The sequence below is a fragment of the Lampris incognitus genome, chromosome 19 (assembly GCF_029633865.1).
Source record: "Lampris incognitus isolate fLamInc1 chromosome 19, fLamInc1.hap2, whole genome shotgun sequence".
Taxonomy (NCBI): domain Eukaryota; kingdom Metazoa; phylum Chordata; class Actinopteri; order Lampriformes; family Lampridae; genus Lampris; species Lampris incognitus.
This window is the reverse complement of record NC_079229.1, coordinates 1,435,566-1,463,290: the sequence shown is the minus strand read 5'-3', so window position 1 is coordinate 1,463,290 and position 27,725 is coordinate 1,435,566.

Sequence of the window (27,725 nt, the reverse complement as noted above, 5' to 3'; positions counted from 1 at the left end):
TGATCCCAAACTTTTGAACGGTAGTGTATATATTGTGTATATATTAGAAATACACCTGCTGTATTGTGTATATATTAGAAATACACCTGCTGTATTGTGTGTATATATATTGTATTGTGTATATATTAGAAATACACCTGCTGTATTGTGTATATATATATTGTATTGTGTATATATTAGAAATACACCTGCTGTATTGTGTATATATATATTGTATTGTGTATATATTAGAAATACACCTGCTGTATTGTGTATATATATATTGTATTGTGTATATATTAGAAATACACCTGCTGTATTGTGTGTAAGTGTGTGTACAGGGTGGATATGAAGGTGTCTTCCATGGGAATTTACAGTAAAAGGTCAATTTCACCAGAGCAATGTCTACAGGCCTGTCCACCAGTTTCTATCATCACTGTCTGTCCACCAGTTTCTATCATCACTGTTTGTCCACCAGTTTCTCTCGTCACTGTCTGTCCACCAGTTTCTATCATCACTGTCTGTCCACCAGATTCTATCACCACTGTCTGTCCACCAGTTTCTATCATCACTGTTCATCCACCAGATTCTCTCGTCACTGTTTGTCCACCAGTTTCTCTCGTCACTGTTCATCCACCAGTTTCTCTCGTCACTGTCTGTCCACCAGTTTCTATCGTCACTGTCTGTCCACCAGTTTCTATCGTCACTGTCTGTCCACCAGTTTCTATCGTCACTGTCTGTCCACCAGTTTCTATCGTCACTGTCTGTCCACCAGTTTCTATCATCACTGTCTGTCCACCAGTTTCTATCATCACTCTGTCCACCAGTTTCTATCATCACTGTCTGTCCACCAGTTTCTATCATCACTGTTCATCCACCAGATTCTCTCGTCACTGTTTGTCCACCAGTTTCTCTCGTCACTGTTCATCCACCAGTTTCTCTCGTCACTGTCTGTCCACCAGTTTATATCGTCACTGCCTGTCCACCAGATTCTATCGTCACTGCCTGTCCACCAGTTTCTATCGTCACTGTCTGTCCACCAGTTTCTCTCGTCACTGTCTGTCCACCAGTTTCTATCATCACTGTCTGTCCACCCGTTTCTATCATCACTGTTCATCCACCAGATTCTCTCGTCACTGTTTGTCCACCAGTTTCTATCGTCACTGTTTGTCCACCAGTTTCTCTCGTCACTGTCTGTCCACCAGTTTCTCTCATCACTGTCTGTCCACCAGATTCTATCGTCACTGTCTGTCCACCAGTTTCTCTCGTCACTGTCTGTCCACCAGTTTCTCTCGTCACTGTCTGTCCACCAGTTTCTCTCATCACTGTCTGTCCACCAGATTCTCTCATCACTGTTTGTCCACCAGATTCTATCGTCACTGTCTGTCCACCAGATTCTATCGTCACTGTCTGTCCACCAGATTCTATCGTCACTGTCTGCCCACCAGTTTCTCTCGTCACTGTCTGTCCACCAGTTTCTATCATCACTGTCTGTCCACCAGTTTCTCTCGTCACTGTCTGTCCACCAGTTTCTATCGTCACTGTCTGTCCACCAGTTTCTATCATCACTGTTCATCCACCAGATTCTCTCGTCACTGTTTGTCCACCAGTTTCTCTCGTCACTGTTCATCCACCAGTTTCTCTCGTCACTGTCTGTCCACCAGTTTATATCGTCACTGCCTGTCCACCAGATTCTATCGTCACTGCCTGTCCACCAGTTTCTATCGTCACTGTCTGTCCACCAGTTTCTCTCGTCACTGTCTGTCCACCAGTTTCTATCATCACTGTCTGTCCACCCGTTTCTATCATCACTGTTCATCCACCAGATTCTCTCGTCACTGTTTGTCCACCAGTTTCTATCGTCACTGTTTGTCCACCAGTTTCTCTCGTCACTGTCTGTCCACCAGTTTCTCTCATCACTGTCTGTCCACCAGATTCTCTCATCACTGTTTGTCCACCAGATTCTATCGTCACTGTCTGTCCACCAGATTCTATCGTCACTGTCTGTCCACCAGATTCTATCGTCACTGTCTGCCCACCAGTTTCTCTCGTCACTGTCTGTCCACCAGTTTCTATCATCACTGTCTGTCCACCAGTTTCTCTCGTCACTGTCTGTCCACCAGTTTCTATCGTCACTGTCTGTCCACCAGTTTCTATCGTCACTGTCTGTCCACCAGATTCTATCATCACTGTCTGTCCACCAGTTTCTATCATCACTGTCTGTCCACCAGTTTCTCTCGTCACTGTCTGTCCACCAGTTCGTCTCAGTGCCACTTGGCCGCCTTTCACTGCTCATCTATTGTTGTCCTGATGGGACATCTTCCTCCTCAGCCGTAGCACGGCGGTCAGGATGCTGCGGGCTGCAGCGGCTCCCTGTCTCTGCTTTTGATTGGCCAGCTTCTCACCTAGTTCTGCTTCCGAACTCCAAAGCGCATCTTCCTCGAGCGTGTCCCGGACCAGCTGACGGCGACACCTTTCCGCGCTCTGGGAGCACCGGTGGCGAGCCTCCCTCCGCCGCCGCCTCCTTCCCCTCTTCCTTCTCTCTCCGGCGCTCCTTCTTTCTCTTCGTCTCTTCTCGCACAAATGACGCCGTGCCGCCAGCCGCGCCATCTGTCGCTGACGTCATCCCGCAGGTTAGATCACGTGGTCTGTCTTTTTTAAAAGCTCCGCGCTGATGGGATGCTGCGCTGATCTGGTCCCTGTAGACCGATCTGAACACACACACACACGCACAAACACACACACACACACGCTCTCTCACACACACACGCACACTCTCACACACACACACGCACACTCTCACACACACACACGCACACAGACACACACACGCATCTCCACCGAGGAGCACATTGAATCGCGGGCTTCATGTACTTTTACACACATTTAATCACTTTGTCTTACTACAAACACGTAGTAAGATAATAACAATGTAAACTACTAATAAGACGCATTAATGTGTCTTATTAGTAGTTTACAACAATAATAACGATGATGATGATGATAATAATAATTCTAATACAAATACTGCTAATAACAATAACAATACCAATACGAATGCTAACAACAACAATGACAATGATGATGGTGATAATAATAATGATGATAATAACAATACTAATATTAACAACAAAAACAATGATAATAATAATAATGATGGTTGATGATGATGATAATAATGATGATAACAATTATAACAATAACAATGACAATACTAATACTAACAACAACAATGATAATAAAAATGATTATGATGATAATAACAATTCTAATAATACTACTAACAATAATAATACCAATACTATTAATAACAACAATAATAATAATGATAATAATAACAATAATTCTAATACTAATACTAATAACAACACTAACAACAATGATAATAATGATAATATAATAATAATGATGATGATAATACCAATACAAATACTAACAATGTTAATAATAATATAATAATGATGATGATGATAATAATAATGATAATGACAATAATTCTAATACTACTAACAATACTAATACTAACAATGATAACAATACTACTACTACTAATAATAATGATAATAATACTAATAATACTAATAACAATAACACTACTAACAACAATGATAATAATAATGATGATGATAATATTAATAATACCAATACTAATACTAACAACAATGATAATAAAAATGATTATGATGATGATAATAATAACAATTCTAATAATACTACTAACAATAATAATACCAATACTATTACTAACAACAATAATAATAATGATGATAATAACAATTCTAATACTAATAATACTAACAACAATGATAATGATGATGATGATGACGATACTAATAATAACTAACACTACTAACAACAATGATAATAATAATAATGATGATGATGATAATATGATAATAATGACTAATAATTCTAATACTACTAACAATAACAATACTAATACTAACAATGATAATAACAATACTACTACTACTAATAATAATAATAATGATAATAATTCTAATACTAATACTACTAACAATAACAATACTAATACTAACAATAATGATAATAATAATAATGATGATGATAATAATAATATTAGAGACATCTCCTTCCGGGTTGCAGGGCTGTCTCTTATAAGCAATATAAAGAACCAATCTGCTCACCCTGTCTGATACTTCCGGTCAGTTCTAATGTTTTGTTTGTTTGTTTTTTTAATTTCCCGCTTTTTCTCCCCAGTTGTATCTGACCAATACCCTGCTCTCTTTGAACCGTCCCGGACGCTGCTCCACCCACTCTTTGCCGATCCAGGGGTCGCCCCGACCGACCAGAGGAGGCGCTAGTGCAGCGACCAGGACACATACCCACATCCGACTTCCGTCTCGCAGACACGCCCAATCGTGTGTGTAGGGACGCCCGACCAAGCTGGAGGTAACACGGGGATTCGAATCGGCGATCCCGTGTTGGCAGGACACGGAATAGACCGCTACGTCACTCGGACGCATCAGTCCGTCTGACAGGGTGACATGAGTGACGTCATAGAGGACACACAACACGTCCACACTGTGTGGACGTGTTGTGTGTTGGTACCTGACCAATAGACCATTGTTTACACTTCTTCAATAGTTTCATTGTAGCAACGTTATTGACGTATGTAGCAACACGTGTGCTTCCACTTCATGGTAACACAACAAACCATTTGCGTCAAATGGCGCCATTTCATGTTCAGAGGAATGACTGATTTGCTTCTTAAGTAAAATTATGAAATGAAATATTGTGTTCTGAACTGAAATACTGTGTTCTGAAGGGAAATACTGTGTTCTGAAGGGAAATACTGTGTTCTGAACTGAAATACTGTGTTCTGAACGGAAATACTGTGTTCTGAAGGGAAATACTGTGTTCTGAACTGAAATACTGTGTTGTGAAGGGACATACTGTGTTGTGCAGCGGAGAAGGTACAGTAACGAGTGATGCATGCCGCCATCACTGGTTACTGTAACGCTAGCAATGTTACAGCAAGTCGTCCTGTATGATACCACCCTTCAACATCTGGGCATGGCGCATCTGTGCGTGTACAGCAGCGCGACAAACACACTCAGGACGAACACGCGCGCGCACATAATATACCAAACACGCACGCGCATTCACGCGCACGCAAACGCGCACCTTCCCTTCCATCTCGATTCCACAACCATCTACTACATACCCCCCCTCACACGCGCACGCGCGCAGCGTGCTGTTGCGGCTCATGCCCCTCCCCTGGATGCCTCAGCTGGCGCGCGTCTTTACGCTCCAGCAGACGCACCAACATCTGATGAGTCAAACGCCATCTCAGACTAATCACTTCACTGCACTAATTGCAAATGCAAATATGCAAATTTATATTAATTAATTACTCTGTTAATTAGTTTTCTGGTCTCTTTTGGGCCAATAAATCATTGTGCGGCAGTGAGGAGAGAAAGCGGGAGCCCCCATCCCATTTCCACATTAAACATGTAACACGCGCTCGGCAGAGGCCACGCACGCCACATGCACGGACATGCACGCGTATGAACTCACGAACCAAAATAGCCCACGTGCTCGTATTGCGGTTGGACCCCCCCCCCCCACACACACACACACACACACACACATACACACACGCGCCCCTGTGAAATTAACAGGCGGTGTGGCTGAAAGAAGCGGGGGGGGGGGGCGGCAGGGGGCGCTCGGCCTGGGCCGAGGCCTCCAGATTGTGCGGCGCGGACTTGATTAGCACATGAGCCGCATGTAGAGGCGGTTACTGCGCAGCGCTCCGCACATGAAGACAGGGGCGCTCACACGCGCCGGCAGGACTGCCGGAAGAGGTGCTGCGCCACTGCCGGCGGCGCCAAGACGCCTCCACCCCAAACACCGACCGTCACTGAAGCCCTGCGCCACTACACAACACGCCGCGCCCACCACAACGCACCACTACACAACACGCCGCGCCCAGCACAACGCACCACTACACAACACGCTGCGCCCAGCACAACGCACCACTACACAACCCACCACTACACAACACGCTGTGCTACACGCTGCGCCCAGCACAACGCGCCACTACACAACACGCTGTGCTACACGCTGCGCCCAGCACAACGCGCCACTACACAACACGCTGTGCTACACAACACGCTGTGCTACACGCTGCGCCCAGCACAACGCACCACTACACAACACGCTGCGCCCAGCACAACGCGCCACTACACAACACGCCGCGCCCAGCACAACGCGCCACTACACAACACGCCGCGCCCAGCACAACGCGCCACTACACAACGCGCCCAGCACAACGCACCACTACACAACACGCCGCGCCCAGCACAACGCGCCACTACACAACACGCTGCGCCCAGCACAACGCGCCACTACGCAACACGCCGCGCCCAGCAGAACGCACCACTACACAACACGCTGCGCCCAGCACAACGCACCACTACACAACACGCCGCGCCCAGCACAACGCACCACTACACAACACGCCGCGCCCAGCACAACGCACCACTACACAACACGCTGCGCCCAGCACAACGCGCCACTACACAACACGCTGTGCTACACGCTGCGCCCAGCACAACGCGCCACTACACAACACGCTGTGCTACACAACACGCTGTGCTACACGCTGCGCCCAGCACAACGCACCACTACACAACACGCTGCGCCCAGCACAACGCGCCACTACACAACACGCCGCGCCCAGCACAACGCGCCACTACACAACACGCCGCGCCCAGCACAACGCGCCACTACACAACGCGCCCAGCACAACGCACCACTACACAACACGCCGCGCCCAGCACAACGCGCCACTACACAACACGCTGCGCCCAGCACAACGCGCCACTACGCAACACGCCGCGCCCAGCAGAACGCACCACTACACAACACGCTGCGCCCAGCACAACGCACCACTACACAACACGCCGCGCCCAGCACAACGCACCACTACACAACACGCCGCGCCCAGCACAACGCACCACTACACAACACGCTGCGCCCAGCACAACGCGCCACTACGCAACACGCTGCGCCCAGCAGAACGCACCACTACACAACAGGCACCACATGGATTTACACGTCACGTAGGAATGGGCAATAATCTAATAAATTTGGATACCTTTGAATGTATTTCAGAGTTGTAGGCCTGTGGATGAAATGCAGATATACTATATGTATATGTGTGTGTGTGTGTGTGTGTGTGTGTGTGTGTGTGTGTGTGTATACTGCCTGTCAGCTATACAAGCTGCTAGCCAGTGACCTGTGACAGATCTGAGGGAGTATTTGAAGACTACAATCCAGTGTGCTTTACGTTAGAGAACCTCGCTCAAATTCTTAAACATAGTATATGTAAACAGATGTCGCGATATCGATATGTGTAAAATTCCATATGATGATAAAAAATAATAATATTGATGATGATAATAATAACAATGATAATGAAAAACAATAATATAATAATAACAATAATAATACTAATAATGATGATGATGATAATAATGATGATAATAATAATGACGATGATGATAATAGTGTTATAACAACATCAACAACAATAATAATAATGACAATAAAAACAATAATGGTATAATAATAATGATAATAATAACAATAATAATAATGATGATGATGACGATAATAATGTTAACAACAACCGCAACAACAACAACATAATAATAATAATAATGATGAAGATGATGATGATAATAATAATGATGATGATGATGATAATAATAATTCCATATTGCCCAGTGCTATCACAAAAAGACTTGCTGGAAATCCATGCAAGGACACACAAGCACAAGTAAACAGATGATGACATTAATTATTGTGTTATGGTTGTTAATGTCCTGAAACAACAGAAGTGTTAACAGAAGTGGAGAGGACTAGCGGACGTGTCCCGCCTTCACCATCCACAGTACAGAAGTGGAGAGGACTAGTGGAGGACATGTCCCACCTTCACCATCCACAGTACAGAAGTGGAGAGGACTAGAGGACGTGTCCCGCCTTCACCATCCACAGTACAGAAGTGGAGAGGACTAGCGGATGTGTCCCACCTTCACCATCCACAGTACAGAAGTGGAGAGGACTAGAGGACGTGTCCCACCTTCACCATCCACAGTACAGAAGTGGAGAGGACTAGAGGAGGACATGTCCCACCTTCACCATCCACAGTACAGAAGTGGAGAGGACTAGCGGACGTGTCCCGCCTTCACCATCCACAGTACAGAAGTGGAGAGGACTAGTGGAGGACATGTCCCACCTTCACCATCCACAGTACAGAAGTGGAGAGGACTAGAGGAGGACATGTCCCACCTTCACCATCCACAGTACAGAAGTGGAGAGGACTAGAGGACGTGTCCCCCTTCACCATCCACAGTACAGAAGTGGAGAGGACTACAGGAGGACGTGTCCCCCTTCACCATCCACAGTACAGAAGTGGAGAGGACTAGAGGAGGACGTGTCCCCCTTCACCATCCACAGTACAGAAGTGGAGAGGACTAGCGGACATGTCCCCCTTCACCATCCACAGTACAGAAGTGGAGAGGACTAGCGGACATGTCCCACCTTCACCATCCACAGTACAGAAGTGGAGAGGACTAGCGGACGTGTCCCACCTTCACCATCCACAGTACAGAAGTGGAGAGGACTAGAGGACGTGTCCCGCCTTCACCATCCACAGTACAGAAGTGGAGAGGACTAGAGGAGGACATGTCCCGCCTTCACCATCCACAGTACAGAAGTGGAGAGGACTAGAGGACGTGTCCCCCTTCACCATCCACAGTACAGAAGTGGAGAGGACTAGAGGACGTGTCCCCCTTCACCATCCACAGTACAGAAGTGGAGAGGACTAGAGGAGGACATGTCCCACCTTCACCATCCACAGTACAGAAGTGGAGAGGACTAGAGGAGGACATGTCCCACCTTCACCATCCACAGTACAGAAGTGGAGAGGACTAGCGGACGTGTCCCCCTTCACCATCCACAGTACAGAAGTGGAGAGGACTAGCGGACGTGTCCCGCCTTCACCATCCACAGTACAGAAGTGGAGAGGACTAGAGGACGTGTCCCGCCTTCACCATCCACAGTACAGAAGTGGAGAGGACTAGAGGACGTGTCCCGCCTTCACCATCCACAGTACAGAAGTGGAGAGGACTAGAGGACGTGTCCCGCCTTCACCATCCACAGTACAGAAGTGGAGAGGACTAGAGGACGTGTCCCGCCTTCACCATCCACAGTACAGAAGTGGAGAGGACTAGCGGACGTGTCCCGCCTTCACCATCCACAGTACAGAAGTGGAGAGGACTAGCGGACGTGTCCCGCCTTCACCATCCACAGTACAGAAGTGGAGAGGACTAGAGGACATGTCCCACCTTCACCACCCACAGTACAGAAGTGGAGAGGACTAGAGGACATGTCCCACCTTCACCATCCACAGTACAGAAGTGGAGAGGACTAGAGGACGTGTCCCGCCTTCACCATCCACAGTACAGAAGTGGAGAGGACTAGTGGAGGACATGTCCCACCTTCACCATCCACAGTACAGAAGTGGAGAGGACTAGTGGAGGACATGTCCCACCTTCACCATCCACAGTACAGAAGTGGAGAGGACTAGAGGACGTGTCCCACCTTCACCATCCACAGTACAGAAGTGGAGAGGACTAGAGGACGTGTCCCGCCTTCACCATCCACAGTACAGAAATGGAGAGGACTAGCGGACGTGTCCCGCCTTCACCATCCGCAGTACAGAAGTGGAGAGGACTAGAGGACGTGTCCCGCCTTCACCATCCGCAGTACAGAAGTGGAGAGGACTAGAGGACGTGTCCCGCCTTCACCATCCACAGTACAGAAGTGGAGAGGACTAGAGGACGTGTCCCACCTTCACCATCCACAGTACAGAAGTGGAGAGGACTAGAGGACGTGTCCCACCTTCACCATCCACAGTACAGAAGTGGAGAGGACTAGAGGACGTGTCCCGCCTTCACCATCCACAGTACAGAAGTGGAGAGGACTAGAGGACGTGTCCCGCCTTCACCATCCACAGTACAGAAGTGGAGAGGACTAGAGGACGTGTCCCACCTTCACCATCCACAGTACAGAAGTGGAGAGGACTAGCGGACGTGTCCCACCTTCACCATCCACAGTACAGAAGTGGAGAGGACTAGAGGACATGTCCCACCTTCACCATCCACAGTACAGAAGTGGAGAGGACTAGAGGAGGACATGTCCCACCTTCACCATCCACAGTACAGAAGTGGAGAGGACTAGAGGACGTGTCCCACCTTCACCATCCACAGTACAGAAGTGGAGAGGACTAGTGGAGGACGTGTCCCAGCTTCACCATCCACAGTACAGAAGTGGAGAGGACTAGAGGACGTGTCCCACCTTCACCATCCACAGTACAGAAGTGGAGAGGACTAGCGGACATGTCCCACCTTCACCATCCACAGTACAGAAGTGGAGAGGACTAGCGGACATGTCCCACCTTCACCATCCACAGTACAGAAGTGGAGAGGACTAGAGGACATGTCCCGCCTTCACCATCCACAGTACAGAAGTGGAGAGGACTAGTGGAGGACATGTCCCACCTTCACCATCCACAGTACAGAAGTGGAGAGGACTAGTGGAGGACATGTCCCACCTTCACCATCCACAGTACAGAAGTGGAGAGGACTAGCGGACGTATCCCACCTTCACCATCCACAGTACAGAAGTGGAGAGGACTAGAGGACATGTCCCGCCTTCACCATCCACAGTACAGAAGTGGAGAGGACTAGAGGACGTGTTCCCCCTTCACCATCCACAGTACAGAAGTGGAGAGGACTAGTGGAGGACATGTCCCACCTTCACCATCCACAGTACAGAAGTGGAGAGGACTAGCGGACGTGTCCCACCTTCACCATCCACAGTACAGAAGTGGAGAGGACTAGAGGACGTGTCCCGCCTTCACCATCCACAGTACAGAAGTGGAGAGGACTAGCGGATGTGTCCCGCCTTCACCATCCACAGTACAGAAGTGGAGAGGACTAGAGGACGTGTCCCACCTTCACCATCCACAGTACAGAAGTGGAGAGGACTAGCGGATGTGTCCCACCTTCACCATCCACAGTACAGAAGTGGAGAGGACTAGCGGACGTGTCCCACCTTCACCATCCACAGTACAGAAGTGGAGAGGACTAGAGGACGTGTCCCGCCTTCACCATCCACAGTACAGAAGTGGAGAGGACTAGCGGACATGTCCCACCTTCACCATCCACAGTACAGAAGTGGAGAGGACTAGAGGACGTGTCCCACCTTCACCATCCACAGTACAGAAGTGGAGAGGACTAGTGGACGTGTCCCACCTTCACCATCCACAGTACAGAAGTGGAGAGGACTAGTGGAGGACATGTCCCACCTTCAGCATCCACAGCACAGCCTTTGTCCACATGCCTTGTCTTGCCACGTGTGGGGCAAAACAACTTTCACAGTTTGATTGTCTTTATGAAAGCCCCAGTGCAACATCTTCTGCCACCCGACGCTCAACACCTCCTCAAAGAGACGAGCAGAAGAAGGAGGCCCGCCGGGGTGTCTACGTGGAGGCAGGAGGAGGAGGAGGAGGAGGAGGAGGAGGAGGAGGAGACCATCATCCCCATGCTGATGTTAATGGAGGCGCTGGTGCCATGGGGACGGCTCTCAAACGCAGTTCACTGTATCACAAACATCACATTTTTCTAGAAAGATCATTCTAGAAGACAAGGACTAGATGAAACAGGACAGACTGTCCATTCAGAGCCGCTTCTTTTCTGCTTGGTGTGATTAAAGCACCCTGAAAACATTGCAACACAACACAACACAACACAACACAACACAACAGGAAGTAGCCTGCTGGCGTGCGGCGGTTATTTCACTGCCACCTTCTACACTGAAGATGTGCAACAACCAAGTGTGCACTGAGACGAGCCATTGTAAAGGGACACAGGTTGTCAGGGTCAAAGGTGAAAGGTGAAGGTTGCACCCTGTCTGGTCCTACCTGTGAGAAGTCCTTCCATGGCGTCTCAAAGCCTGAGGAGGCGTTGTGTCTTCTCAACAGCAGCTCGGAGTCTTGTGACACCGGCCCTCGTCCAGTCAGCCGGGACACTCGGGCCGGGACTCACCAGTGCTGAAGACTTCGCTCCTCTCCAGGTTCTCCTCCGAGCACAGCCAGGCTGTTGGCCGGGACCAGCTGCAGCAGGAGCAGACGGGGGGAGACAGACGGGCCGGGCCGGTGCCAGCCGCGTGGATTTCATTGTTGTTGATATGGCGGCCCTGGCGGCCCTGGCGGCCATGACGGGGAATTTTAAATGAATGTGTTGACGTCTCTGGGGCCCCTTCAGCGATGGTAACATCTGAGCCCCTCCACCGACCCTCAGCCGAGAGCTCGGAGGGGTCAATAACTGCGCTCTATTCCTCTGCTCTATATTTGATTCTGCTGGGTTTGGAACCCACGGTGGACACGGCACATGCTCCCTCTGGGCCGGCCGGCCGGCCACGGGCCAGCCGGGCCAGCCGGGCCAGCCGGGCCAGCCGGGCCTTACCTGCGGCTGTTTCCTGCCGAGGGGCTGACGGGGCCTGGCTGGCTCCACAACCAGGGCCTCAGGGAGCACAATTTGGCAGGTAGACCGATTTCCACTGCCACTTGCCTCCACCACCTTGCAAGCCCCCAACCCCCCTCCCCCCGTTACCCCTCCCCCCCGTTACCCCTCCCCCCACCAATCCAAACTCAGAACCCCACACACTCACACCTTTTGTTCCCCACTCATGCCAGAGCTGCTCGTATTAATGCAGCAGAGGCAGGGCTCAAGCTAACAACCCCCCCAGCCTACCCCTCTCCCCCCCCCCACACACCGGCCTCCAGCTCCTCCTTCCCAGTGCCCAGCCCAGATTAGGGAGCCGTGCCAGTGCCCGTGTCCAGGTAGTGTGTGTGAAGACGCTGGACAGAGGAGAAGCCGCGGGGGACTGGCGCTGACAGTCATCTCAACACACTTTGTCCGTCTCACCAGACTACTTTTCTGCTCGTATGGACACGCGGTGGTTTCAGCGTGAAGCGTCTCGCTGACCAGGCGTTTCTCCACTGCTCCAGACTGACCGACTGCTCTGACTGTACTGACCTTCCTCTAGCTGGCACCGCTCAGCCCGGTCTCACACCACGTGTCTCAGTACACTGTCCCAAAGGATGGAGACTGCCCACCAGTTGATGAATAAGGGTGCAACTGAAGACATCCGCTGTGACCCCCCCCCCACTTTTCCCCCAACTGTACTCAGCCAATTCCCCCACTCTTCTGAGCCGTCCCGGTCGGTGTTCCACCTCCTCTGCCCCCTCCCCACCCCCTCTGCCGACCCAGGGAGGGCTGCAGACTACCACATGCCTCCTCCCATACATGTGGAGTCACCAGCCGCTTCTTTTCACCTGACAGTGAGGAGTTTCACCAGGAGGAGGTAGCACGTGGGAGGATCACGCTATTCCCCCCAGTTCCCCCTCCCCCCCGAACAGGCGCCCCAACCGACCAAAGGAGGTCCTAGGGCAGCAACCAGGACACATACCCCCATCCGGCTTCCCACCTACAGACCAAGACGAAGGTAACACGGGGATTCGAACCAGCGATGCCCGTGTTGGTAGGTAACGGAATAGACAGCTACACTACCCGGACGGCCTACTGAGATGTGCCTCTAACCTCAGCTTACGTCCAACAGGGAGTAAAAGGCTTATCAACAAACTGCATGGAGCCTTACACTGACCCAACCCACACCGAGTCCACACTACACAAAACCATCTCTAACAAACGGTCCAAAGGTCAAAGTGCATGTCCTGAGCTGGTCCTCATTCACTGTACACTGACTCACACCCTATGCATGTTGCAGAACATTTGCAGTCAACATATATTGGGGCCTACAGACACATCGTATATGAACCACCTGTCTGTGAGGAGGGGCCTACAGACACACCATATATGAACCACCTGACTGTGAGGAGGGGCCTACAGACACATCTTATATGAACCACCTGTCTGTGAGGAGGGGCCTACAGACACATCTTATATGAACCACCTGTCTGTGAGGAGGGGCCTACAGACACATCTTATATGAACCACCTGACTGTGAGGAGGGGCCTACAGACACATCTTATATGAACCACCTGTCTGTGAGGAGGGGCCTACAGACACATCTTATATGAACCACCTGACTGTGAGGAGGGGCCTACAGACACATCTTATATGAACCACCTGTCTGTGAGGAGGGGCCTACAGACACATCTTATATGAACCACCTGTCTGTGAGGAGGGGCCTACAGACACATCTTATATGAACCACCTGACTGTGAGGAGGGGCCTACAGACACATCTTATATGAACCACCTGACTGTGAGGAGGGGCCTACAGACACATCGTATATGAACCACCTGACTGTGAGGAGGGGCCTACAGACACATCTTATATGAACCACCTGACTGTGAGGAGGGGCCTACAGACACATCGTATATGAACCACCTGTCTGTGAGGAGGGGCCTACAGACACATCTTATATGAACCACCTGACTGTGAGGAGGGGCCTACAGACACATCTTATATGAACCACCTGTCTGTGAGGAGGGGCCTACAGACACATCTTATATGAACCACCTGTCTGTGAGGAGGGGCCTACAGACACATCTTATATGAACCACCTGACTGTGAGGAGGGGCCTACAGACACATCTTATATGAACCACCTGTCTGTGAGGAGGGGCCTACAGACACATCTTATATGAACCACCTGTCTGTGAGGAGGGGCCTACAGACACATCTTATATGAACCACCTGTCTGTGAGGAGGGGCCTACAGACACATCATATATGAACCACCTGACTGTGAGGAGGGGCCTACAGACACATCTTATATGAACCACCTGTCTGTGAGGAGGGGCCTACAGACACATCATATATGAACCACCTGTCTGTGAGGAGGGGCCTACAGACACATCGTATATGAACCACCTGTCTGTGAGGAGGGGCCTACAGACACATCGTATATGAACCACCTGTCTGTGAGGAGGGGCCTACAGACACATCATATATGAACCACCTGTCTGTGAGGAGGGGCCTACAGACACATCGTATATGAACCACCTGTCTGTGAGGAGGGGCCTACAGACACATCTTATATGAACCACCTGTCTGTGAGGAGGTGCCTACAGACACACCGTATATGAACCACCTGTCTGTGAGGAGGTGCCTACAGACACATCTTATATGAACCACCTGTCTGTGAGGAGGGGCCTACAGACACATCTTATATGAACCACCTGACTGTGAGGAGGGGCCTACAGACATCTTATATGAACCACCTGTCTGTGAGGAGGGGCCTACAGACACATCTTATATGAACCACCTGACTGTGAGGAGGTGCCTACAGACACATCTTATATGAACCACCTGACTGTGAGGAGGGGCCTACAGACACATCTTATATGAACCACCTGTCTGTGAGGAGGGGCCTACAGACACATCTTATATGAACCACCTGACTGTGAGGAGGGGCCTACAGACACATCGTATATGAACCACCTGTCTGTGAGGAGGGGCCTACAGACACATCGTATATGAACCACCTGTCTGTGAGGAGGGGCCTACAGACACATCTTATATGAACCACCTGACTGTGAGGAGGGGCCTACAGACACATCTTATATGAACCACCTGTCTGTGAGGAGGGGCCTACAGACACATCTTATATGAACCACCTGTCTGTGAGGAGGGGCCTACAGACACATCTTATATGAACCACCTGACTGTGAGGAGGGGCCTACAGACACATCTTATATGAACCACCTGTCTGTGAGGAGGGGCCTACAGACACATCTTATATGAACCACCTGTCTGTGAGGAGGGGCCTACAGACACATCGTATATGAACCACCTGACTGTGAGGAGGGGCCTACAGACACATCTTATATGAACCACCTGTCTGTGAGGAGGGGCCTACAGACACATCGTATATGAACCACCTGCCTGTGAGGAGGGGCCTACAGACACATCTTATATGAACCACCTGACTGTGAGGAGGGGCCTACAGACACATCTTATATGAACCACCTGTCTGTGAGGAGGGGCCTACAGACACATCTTATATGAACCACCTGACTGTGAGGAGGGGCCTACAGACACATCGTATATGAACCACCTGACTGTGAGGAGGGGCCTACAGACACATCTTATATGAACCACCTGACTGTGAGGAGGGGCCTACAGACACATCTTATATGAACCACCTGTCTGTGAGGAGGGGCCTACAGACACATCGTATATGAACCACCTGTCTGTGAGGAGGGGCCTACAGACACATCTTATATGAACCACCTGACTGTGAGGAGGGGCCTACAGACACACCGTATATGAACCACCTGACTGTGAGGAGGGGCCTACAGACACATCTTATATGAACCACCTGACTGTGAGGAGGGGCCTACAGACACATCTTATATGAACCACCTGTCTGTGAGGAGGGGCCTACAGACACATCTTATATGAACCACCTGACTGTGAGGAGGGGCCTACAGACACACCGTATATGAACCACCTGACTGTGAGGAGGGGCCTACAGACACATCTTATATGAACCACCTGTCTGTGAGGAGGGGCCTACAGACACATCGTATATGAACCACCTGTCTGTGAGGAGGGGCCTACAGACACATCGTATATGAACCACCTGACTGTGAGGAGGGGCCTACAGACACATCGTATATGAACCACCTGTCTGTGAGGAGGGGCCTACAGACACATCTTATATGAACCACCTGACTGTGAGGAGGGGCCTACAGACACATCTTATATGAACCACCTGTCTGTGAGGAGGGGCCTACAGACACATCTTATATGAACCACCTGACTGTGAGGAGGGGCCTACAGACACATCTTATATGAACCACCTGACTGTGAGGAGGGGCCTACAGACACATCTTATATGAACCACCTGACTGTGAGGAGGGGCCTACAGACACATCTTATATGAACCACCTGTCTGTGAGGAGGGGCCTACAGACACATCTTATATGAACCACCTGTCTGTGAGGAGGGGCCTACAGACACATCGTATATGAACCACCTGTCTGTGAGGAGGGGCCTACAGACACATCGTATATGAACCACCTGACTGTGAGGAGGGGCCTACAGACACATCGTATATGAACCACCTGTCTGTGAGGAGGGGCCTACAGACACATCTTATATGAACCACCTGACTGTGAGGAGGGGCCTACAGACACATCTTATATGAACCACCTGACTGTGAGGAGGGGCCTACAGACACATCTTATATGAACCACCTGACTGTGAGGAGGGGCCTACAGACACATCTTATATGAACCACCTGTCTGTGAGGAGGGGCCTACAGACACATCGTATATGAACCACCTGTCTGTGAGGAGGTGTGGGTTCACACCATCCCCGAGGACCGAAGCCACTATTCCCATGGCCTTGCTCAGGGGCTCAGGCAGGAGTATTAACCCAAACATGCACGTTTCTTTTGATGGTGGGGGAATCTGGAGCACCTGGAGAAAACCCAGCCCAGACATGGGCAGAACATGCACACTCCACACTGACGACGACCTCGGATGACCCCCACGGTTGGACGACCCTGGTGTTCGAACCCAGTCCCTTCTTGCTGTGACTCGACAGCACTAATCACAGCGCCACCGTGCCGCCAAACTAAGGGGGAAGAAGGCAGGTCTGAGCCAGTTCCCTGCGGCAGGGTGGGCCTGGCACGCCTGCTGGCCCATTTGGGCCTATTCTCTTTCTAGTTCTGATTTTCATTTTGGCCAGTGAGGCACGAGTACATTAACTAATTACACCCTGCAAGACATTCCTACCAGGAAGTCACCGTCTTCTTCTGGTCATCAATACACCCTGCAAGACATTCCTCCCAGGAAGTCACCGTCTTTTTCTGGTCATCATGACACCCTGCAAGACATTCCTACCAGGAAGTCACCGTCTTCTTCTGGTCATCATGACACCCTGCAAGACATTCCTACCAGGAAGTCACCGTCTTCTTCTGGTCATCATGACACCCTGCAAGACATTCCTACCAGGAAGTCACCGTCTTCTTCTGGTCATCAATACACCCTGCAAGACATTCCTCCCAGGAAGTCACCGTCTTTTTCTGGTCATCATGACACCCTGCAAGACATTCCTCCCAGGAAGTCACCGTCTTTTTCTGGTCATCATGACACCCTGCAAGACACTCCTACCAGGAAGTCACCGTCTTCTTCTGGTCATCATGACACCCTGCAAGACACTCCTACCAGGAAGTCACCGTCTTCTTCTGGTCATCAATACACCCTGCAAGACATTCCTACAAGGAAGTCATCGACTTCTTCTGGTCATCAATACACCCTGCAAGACATTCCTACCAGGAAGTCACCGTCTTCTTCTGGTCATCAATACACCCTGCAAGACATTCCTACCAGGAAGTCACCGACTTCTTCTGGTCATCAATACACCCTGCAAGACACTCCTACCAGGAAGTCACCGTCTTCTTCTGGTCATCATGACACCCTGCAAGACATTCATACCAGGAAGTCACCGTCTTCTTCTGGTCATCAATACATCCTGCAAGACACTCCTACCAGGAAGTCACCGTCTTCTTCTGGTCATCATGACACCCTGCAAGACACTCCTACCAGGAAGTCACCGTCTTCTTCTGGTCATCAATACACCCTGCAAGACATTCCTAACAGGAAGTCACCGACTTCTTCTGGTCATCATGACACCCTGCAAGACACTCCTACCAGGAAGTCACCGTCTTCTTCTGGTCATCAATACACCCTGCAAGACATTCATACCAGGAAGTCACCGTCTTCTTCTGGTCATCATGACACCCTGCAAGACATTCCTACCAGGAAGTCACCGTCTTCTTCTGGTCATCATGACACCCTGCAAGACATTCCTACCAGGAAGTCACCGTCTTCTTCTGGTCATCATGACACCCTGCAAGACACTCCTACCAGGAAGTCACCGTCTTCTTCTGGTCATCATGACACCCTGCAAGACATTCCTACCAGGAAGTCACCGTCTTCTTCTGGTCATCATGACACCCTGCAAGACACTCCTACCAGGAAGTCACCGTCTTCTTCTGGTCATCATGACACCCTGCAAGACACTCCTACCAGGAAGTCACCGTCTTCTTCTGGTCATCATGACACCCTGCAAGACACTCCTACCAGGAAGTCACCGTCTTCTTCTGCTCATCAATACACCCTGCAAGACATTCCTAACAGGAAGTCACCGACTTCTTCTGGTCATCATGACACCCTGCAAGACATTCCTACCAGGAAGTCACCGTCTTCTTCTGGTCATCAATACATCCTGCAAGACACTCCTACCAGGAAGTCACCGTCTTCTTCTGGTCATCATGACACCCTGCAAGACATTCCTACCAGGAAGTCACCGTCTTCTTCTGGTCATCAATACACCCTGCAAGACACTCCTACCAGGAAGTCACCGTCTTCTTCTGGTCATCATGACACCCTGCAAGAAATTCATACCGGGAAGTACCGTCTTCTTCTGGTCATCATGACACCCTGCAAGACATTCCTACCAGGAAGTCACCGTGTAGTCCTGGTCATCATGACACCCTGCAAGACACTCCTACCAGGAAGTCACCGTGTAGTCCTGGTCATCATGACACCCTGCAAGACATTCATCCCAGGAAGTCACCGTCTTCTTCTGGTCATCAATACACCCTGCAAGACATTCATACCGGGAAGTCACCGTCTTCTTCTGGTCATCATGACACCCTGCAAGACACTCCTACCAGGAAGTCACCGTCTTCTTCTGGTCATCATGACACCCTGCAAGACATTCATACCGGGAAGTCACTGTCTTCTTCTGGTCATCAATACACCCTGCAAGACATTCATACCAGGAAGTCACCGTCTTCTTCTGGTCATCATGACACCCTGCAAGACATTCCTACCAGGAAGTCACCATCTTCTTCTGGTCATCATGACACCCTGCAAGATATTCCTACCAGGAAGTCACCGTCTTCTTCTGGTCATCAATACACCCTGCAAGACATTCCTACCAGGAAGTCACCATCTTCTTCTGGTCATCATGACACCCTGCAAGACACTCCTACCAGGATGTCACCGTCTTCTTCTGGTCATCATTACGCCCTGCAACACATTCCTACCAGGAAGTCACCGTCTTCTTCTGGTCATCATGACACCCTGCAAGATATTCCTACCAGGAAGTCACCGTCTTCTTCTGGTCATCATGACACCCTGCAAGACACTCCTACCAGGAAGTCACCGTGTTGTCCTGGTCATCAACACAAGAACGACCATGGCAGTCATACTGACGGTTTCGGATTTTGAAAGTTTAATAACTCCGTGGGGAAAAAAAGAAAAAGATACAGACCTGCCGCTCGCTGAATACTCTTGAAATTACATATATTTGCATTAAAACAAGTTTTAGATCAATTGCACAAAAAAGTTATGATTAAATCTAAATAAAACGACCACGAGCGGTCAAAAAGGCCGCTCATATTTTGCGCGTGATGGTGTGCGGCATGTCAGTATTTATGACGTGTGTTGGTGGCGTCATTTCCTTCGTGAAGTTCGTTGCTCTGTCCTAGGAACACACTAGCGCCCTCTAGTGCAGAGAAATAGTCTGCACTTGATGTGTGATTGTGTGCAACATGTGCGGTTATAGACGCCGTTACAGACGCACCGTGACTGCCACCGACGCTTTGCAGTATTTACAGACGCTGGACTGCGGCCATTTTAAATTGTTTAAAAACTACTATTAAAGTTGTTAACATGTTAATGTTGGTGTCAGTTAGCTTCACAACAGACACACTAACATGTGTAATGCATTAATATGTCGACTGGGTCTTTATCTTGACACGATATAGAGTTTAAAAACCGCGGCGGTCAAAATGACCGCCCACGGTCGTTTTAGGTAGTTAATGGCCATTTTATGTTACAGACAATATTTCGCTGTGTGGTGACCTCAGACTGCTCTTCCCTTAACTACACAACACAACCGGAGTAGCTGACCCACAAAGACAACTGGGGAATAGAAAGTCACCATAGAGATGAAGTTCCCTTCTCCTACAGCGCAGGGCGTGTGTGTGTGTGTGTGTGTGTGTGTGTGTGTGTGTGTGTGTGTGTGTGTGTGTGTGTGTGTGTGTGTGTGTGTGTGTGTGTGTGTGTGTGTGTGTGTGTGTGTGTGTGTGTGCTCCTCCCGGCCCGTCATCTGCACGGTGCTGGACGGGCTAGGTGGGAAGAGGACACAGTGCAGTTGAAGGTCAGCATTCCCAGACTCGGACAGTGGAACAGTTGGACGCCTGCCCAGTGTGTCTCACCAGGCGTGGTCAGTATCACCTTCCTATGCGTCCTGCTGGCAGGTGTAAACAAAAGGAACAAACCGGGAGGGCAGAGGAGAGGGGCAGAGGGGGGGGGGAGAGGGAGAGACAGTTTGTGACGGGGGGAGATGATGCGAGAGAGAAAAGGAGGTGATGGGGGAGATGAGAGAGTGAAGGAGAGAGAGAGAGAGAGTGAGAGAGGAAGGTGATAGAGATTCTAAGTAAGACAAGGAGGTGATGGGGGAGATGAGAGAGTGAAGGAGAGAAAGAGAGAGTGAGAGAGGAAGGTGATGGAGACTCTAAGTAAGACAAGGAGGTGAAGGGGGAGATGAGAGAATGAAGGAGAGAGAGAGAGAGGCAGGTGATAGAGATTCTAAGTAAGACAAGGAGGTGAAGGGGGAGATGAGAGAATGAAGGAGAGAGAGAGAGAGTGAGAGAGGAAGGTGATGGAGATTCTAAGTAAGACAAGGAGGTGAAGGGGGAGATGAGAGAATGAAGGAGAGAGAGAGAGAGAGTGAGAGAGGAAGGTGATGGAGATTCTAAGTAAGACAAGGAGGTGAAGGGGGAGATGAGAGAATGAAGGAGAGAGAGAGAGAGTGAGAGAGGAAGGTGATGGAGATTCTAAGTAAGACAAGGAGGTGATGGGGGAGATGAGAGAGTGAAGGAGAGAAAGAGAGAGAGTGAGAGAGGAAGGTGATGGAGATTCTAAGTAAGACAAGGAGGTGATGGGGGAGATGAGAGAATGAAGGAGAGAGAGAGAGAGAGTGAGAGAGGACGGTGATGGAGATTCTAAGTAAGACAAGGAGGTGATGGGGGAGATGAGAGAGTGAAGGAGAGAGAGAGAGAGAGAGAGAGTGAGAGAGGAAGGTGATGGAGATTCTAAGTAAGACAAGGAGGTGATGGGGAGATGAGAGAGTGAAGGGGAGAGAGAGAGAGTGAGAGAGGAAGGTGATGGAGATTCTAAGTAAAACAAGGAGGTGATGGGGGAGATGAGAGAGTGAAGGAGAGAGAGAGTGAGAGAGGAAGGTGATGGAGATTCTAAGTAAGACAAGGAGGTGATGGGGGAGATGAGAGAGTGAAGGAGAGAGAGAGAGAGAGAGAGAGAGAGAGAGAGAGAGAGAGAGAGAGAGAGAGAGAGAGAGAGAGAGAGAGAGAGAGTGAGAGAGGAAGGTGATGGAGATTCTAAGTAAAACAAGGAGGTGATGGGGGAGATGAGAGAGTGAAGGGGAGAGAGAGAGACAGTGAGAGAGGAAGGTGATGGAGATTCTAAGTAAGACAAGGAGGTGATGAGGGAGATGAGAGAGTGAAGGAGAGAGAGAGAGAGTGAGAGAGGAAGGTGATAGAGATTCTAAGTAAGACAAGGAGGTGATGGGGGAGATGAGAGAGTGAAGGGGAGAGAGAGAGAGTGAGAGAGGAAGGTGATGGAGATTCTAAGTAAGACAAGGAGGTGATGGGGGAGATGAGAGAGTGAAGGAGAGAGAGAGAGAGAGAGTGAGAGAGGAAGGTGATGGAGATTCTAAGTAAGACAAGGAGGTGATGGGGAGATGAGAGAGTGAAGGGGAGAGAGAGAGAGGAAGGTGATGGAGATTCTAAGTAAGACAAGGAGGTGATGGGGGAGATGAGAGAGTGAAGGGGAGAGAGAGAGAGAGAGAGAGTGAGAGAGGAAGGTGATAGAGATTCTAAGTAAGACAAGGAGGTGATGAGGGAGATGAGAGAGTGAAGGGGAGAGAGAGAGACAGTGAGAGAGGAAGGTGATGGAGATTCTAAGTAAGACAAGGAGGTGATGGGGGAGATGAGAGAGTGAAGGAGAGAGAGAGAGAGTGAGAGAGGAAGGTGATAGAGATTCTAAGTAAGACAAGGAGGTGATGGGGGAGATGAGAGAGTGAAGGAGAGAGAGAGAGAGTGAGAGAGGAAGGTGATAGAGATTCTAAGTAAGACAAGGAGGTGATGGGGGAGATGAGAGAGTGAAGGAGAGAGAGAGAGAGTGAGAGAGGAAGGTGATGGAGATTCTAAGTAAGACAAGGAGGTGATGGGGGAGATGAGAGAGTGAAGGAGAGAGAGAGAGAGTGAGAGAGGAAGGTGATGGAGATTCTAAGTAAGACAAGGAGGTGATGGGGAAAACCTTCATCGATGGTGACTCACCTGCTACACATCCAGTCATGTGACCCTTTACAGACGCCTTGCTTCGTAGAGGGCAACTTTAATCACGTCGAGCCTAATGAAGGCCCGCCTTGTAATGAGACAGACCTTCTCTAAGCCCAGGAACCAGGTTCAGCGTCCCACGTCAAACACCCGCACTGCTGAAATGCCCTTTGGCAGCTGACCGGATGTGTAGGACGCTCCAGGGAACCCCTCATCCTGCCCAGCCCAGAGCACCACATTTGTCTGGAACTAGAATTCAAAACCTGAAGCGGGACAGGACCTATCTATTTTGCCAATTATAACTACACGTCAAATGAAGTTGACTTGGGGGGGGGGGGGGGGGACTCACGTGAAAGATAATAGAGCAAGTTCAGGGGGCAGCCGGGAACCGCTCCCGCAGCCAGGACGCTAACCCGGGTGTCCCGCACTACGGGCGACTAAGTTAACCAGTCGACTAAAGGATCCAACTCGTTAGCCAATGGGCTAGCGAGTCTAGTCATCCATGATCGTAACACTACCCCCCCCCCTCCTCCCGGAAGCCCGTCCCCGCCATTCAGCAGACCAGCTCCCTCACGCCTCTGGGCGCACGCGCTTCTGATGGCCTCACGATCTCGCCATCCCACTTCTGACACCAATGTAGTGAATTCGGGGGCAGTCCGGGAACCGCCACAGCCGGGACGCGAACCCGGGGGAACCACGTTAACCAGTCGTCCGACCTGCGGTCTACATATTCGTGGTCGTTACGATCTGACGGGGGAAGACTGCTCTTGTGCCTGGTTGGTGTAACTGCTTTTGACAGGGACCGTGTCCAGGTGTTGCCATGACAGGCTGGGGGTCGGGGATGAGCCTGTCCGCTCGTCTGCCTCTTGGATCAGCAGTGAGACAGGTCCAGCAGGCAGGCCAGCTTGCAGATGATGGGGTGTAGTCTGGCTCTAAGCTGTCAGATGGCCGGCTGACCTTGGTAGACTTCTGATGGCGGAGATGAGGATGAGCGCAGCAATAATGCTGACGGTCAGTTGATCAACACAGCTGATGGTCTGTGTCTGTCTGTCAATGTGGCAACTGTCTTGTTAAATCGCTGACGACCAAGGCGGTCATTTTGACCGTTTTGGATTTTCAAAGTTTAATAACTTTGTGGAAAAAAGATTCAGACCTGCCGCTCCCTGAATTCTCCTAAAACTGCACATATTTGCATTGAAATGAGTTTTATATCAATTGCACACAAAAAAGTGGTGATCAGATCTACCTAAAACGACCACGAGCGGTCAAAATGACCGTCTCGTAATTTGCGCGTGATGGTGTGCGTCATGTCAGTATTCATGACGTGTGTTGGTGGCGTCATTTCCTTCATGAAATTCGTTGCTGTGTCCTAGAGACACACTAGCGCCCTCCAGTGCAGAGAAATAGTCTACACTTGATTTGTGGTTATTGCAACATGTCTGGTTACAGACGCCGCTACAGACGCATCATGGCTACCACCGAGGCGCTGCGGTATTTACAGGCGCTGTCAGCCGCCATTTTAAATTGTTTAACAACAGTATTATAGTTGTTAACATGTTAATGTTGGTGTGTTAGTTTCATAACAGACACACTAACATGTGTAATGCATTAATATCTCAGCTGGGTCTATATATTGACACAGTATAGAGTTTAAAAACTGCGGCGGTCAAAATGACCACCTATGGTCCTTTCAGTAGGAGTGAAATCTTGGTCTTTCTAGTGTTTATAGGGTCGGGGTTTTCCTCCTGCTTGAGGTCCCCCGTAGGGACTTTGGTTGCCACAGCCCTGCTGACTCCAGATCAGCTTTCTCAATGTAATGACGTTCACATGGAGCTCGAGTTGTGTGGTGAACACGCCCTCTGCTGGCTGCAGACACTCCCTGCCAGCCGCTACACAGAGTCAGCTCTACACAACCCAAACCCTGACAACCGCCACAGAGTCAGTTCTACACAAATGGATCCTCACATATCTCTACATAACATAACCCTACATAACATAATCCCACATAACATATGTCTACATAACATAACCCTACATAACATAATCCCACATAACATATCCCTACATAACATAACCCTACATAACATAATCCCACATAACATATCCCTACATAACATAACCCTACATAACATAATCCCACATAACATATCCCTACATAACATAACCCTACATAACATAATCCCACATAACATATCCCTACATAACATAACCTTACATAACATAATCCCACATAACATATCCCTACATAACATAACCCTGCATAACATAATCCCACATAACATATGTCTACATAACATAACCCTACATAACATAATCCCACATAACATATCCCTACATAGCATAACCCTACATAACATAACCCTACATAAAATAACCCTACATAACATAATCCCACATAACATAACCCTACATAACATAACCCTACATAACATAATCCCACATAACATAACCCCACATAACATAATCCCACATAACATAGCCCTACATAACATAACCCTACAAAACATAATCCCACATAACATAACCCTACATAACATAACCCTACATAACATAATCCAACATAACATAACCCTATATAACATAACCCTACATAACATAACCCTACATAACATAATCCCACATAACATATCCCTACATAACATAACCCCACATAATATAACCCTACATAACATAAGCCTACATAACATAATCCCACATAACACATCCCTACATAACATAACCCTGCATAACATAACCCTACATAACATAACCCTACATAACATAACCCCACATAACATAACCCCACATAACATAACCCTACATAACATAACCCCACATAACATAACCCTGCATAACATAACCCTACATAACTTAATCCCACATAACATAACCCTACATAACATAATCCCACATAACATATCCCTACATAACATAACCCTGCATACCATAACCCTACATAACATAACCCTACATAACATAACCCTACATAACATAACCCTACATAACATAACCCCACATAACATAACCCCACATAACATAACCCCGCATAACATAACCCCACATAACATAACCCCACATAACATAATCCCACATAACATAACCCCACATAACATAATCCCACATAACATAATCCCACATAACATAACCCTACATAACATAATCCCACATAACATAACCCTACATAACATAATCCCACATAACATAACCCCACATAACATAACCCTACATAACATAACCCCACATAACATAACCCTACATAACATAATCCCACATAACATAACCCCATAACCCTACATAACATAACCCCACATAACATAACCCTACATAACATAATCCCACATAACATAACCCCACATAATATAACCCTACATAACATAACCCCACATAACATAACCCTACATAACATAATCCCACATAACATGTCTCTACATAACATAACCCTACATAATATAACCCTACATAACATAATCCCACATTACATAACCCTACATAACATAATCCCACATAACATGTCCCTACATAACATAACCCTACATAACATAATCCCACATAACATAATCCCACATAACATAACCCTACATAACATAATCCCACATAACATAACCCTACATAACATAACCCTACATAACATAATCCCACATAACATAACCCCACATAACATAACCCTACATAACATAACCCCACATAACATAACCCTACATAACATAATCCCACATAACATAACCCCACATAACATAACCCTACATAACATAACCCCACATAACATAACCCTACATAACATAATCCCACATAACATAACCCTACATAACATAACCCTACATAACATAATCCCACATAACATAATCCCACATAACATAACCCCACATAACATAACCCTACATAACATAACCCTACATAAAATAATCCCACATAACATAATCCCACATAACATAACCCTACATAACATAATCCTACATAACATAATCCCACATAACATAATCCCACATAACATAACCCTACATAACATAATCCCACATAACATAACCCTACATAACATAATCCCACATAACATAATCCTACATAACATAATCCCACATAACATAACCCTACATAACATAACCCAACATAACATAATCCCACATAACATAACCCTACATAACATAATCCCACATAACATAACCCTACATAACATAATCCCACATAACATGTCCCTACATAACATAACCCTACATAATATAACCCTACATAACATAATCCCACATAACATAAACCCACATAACAA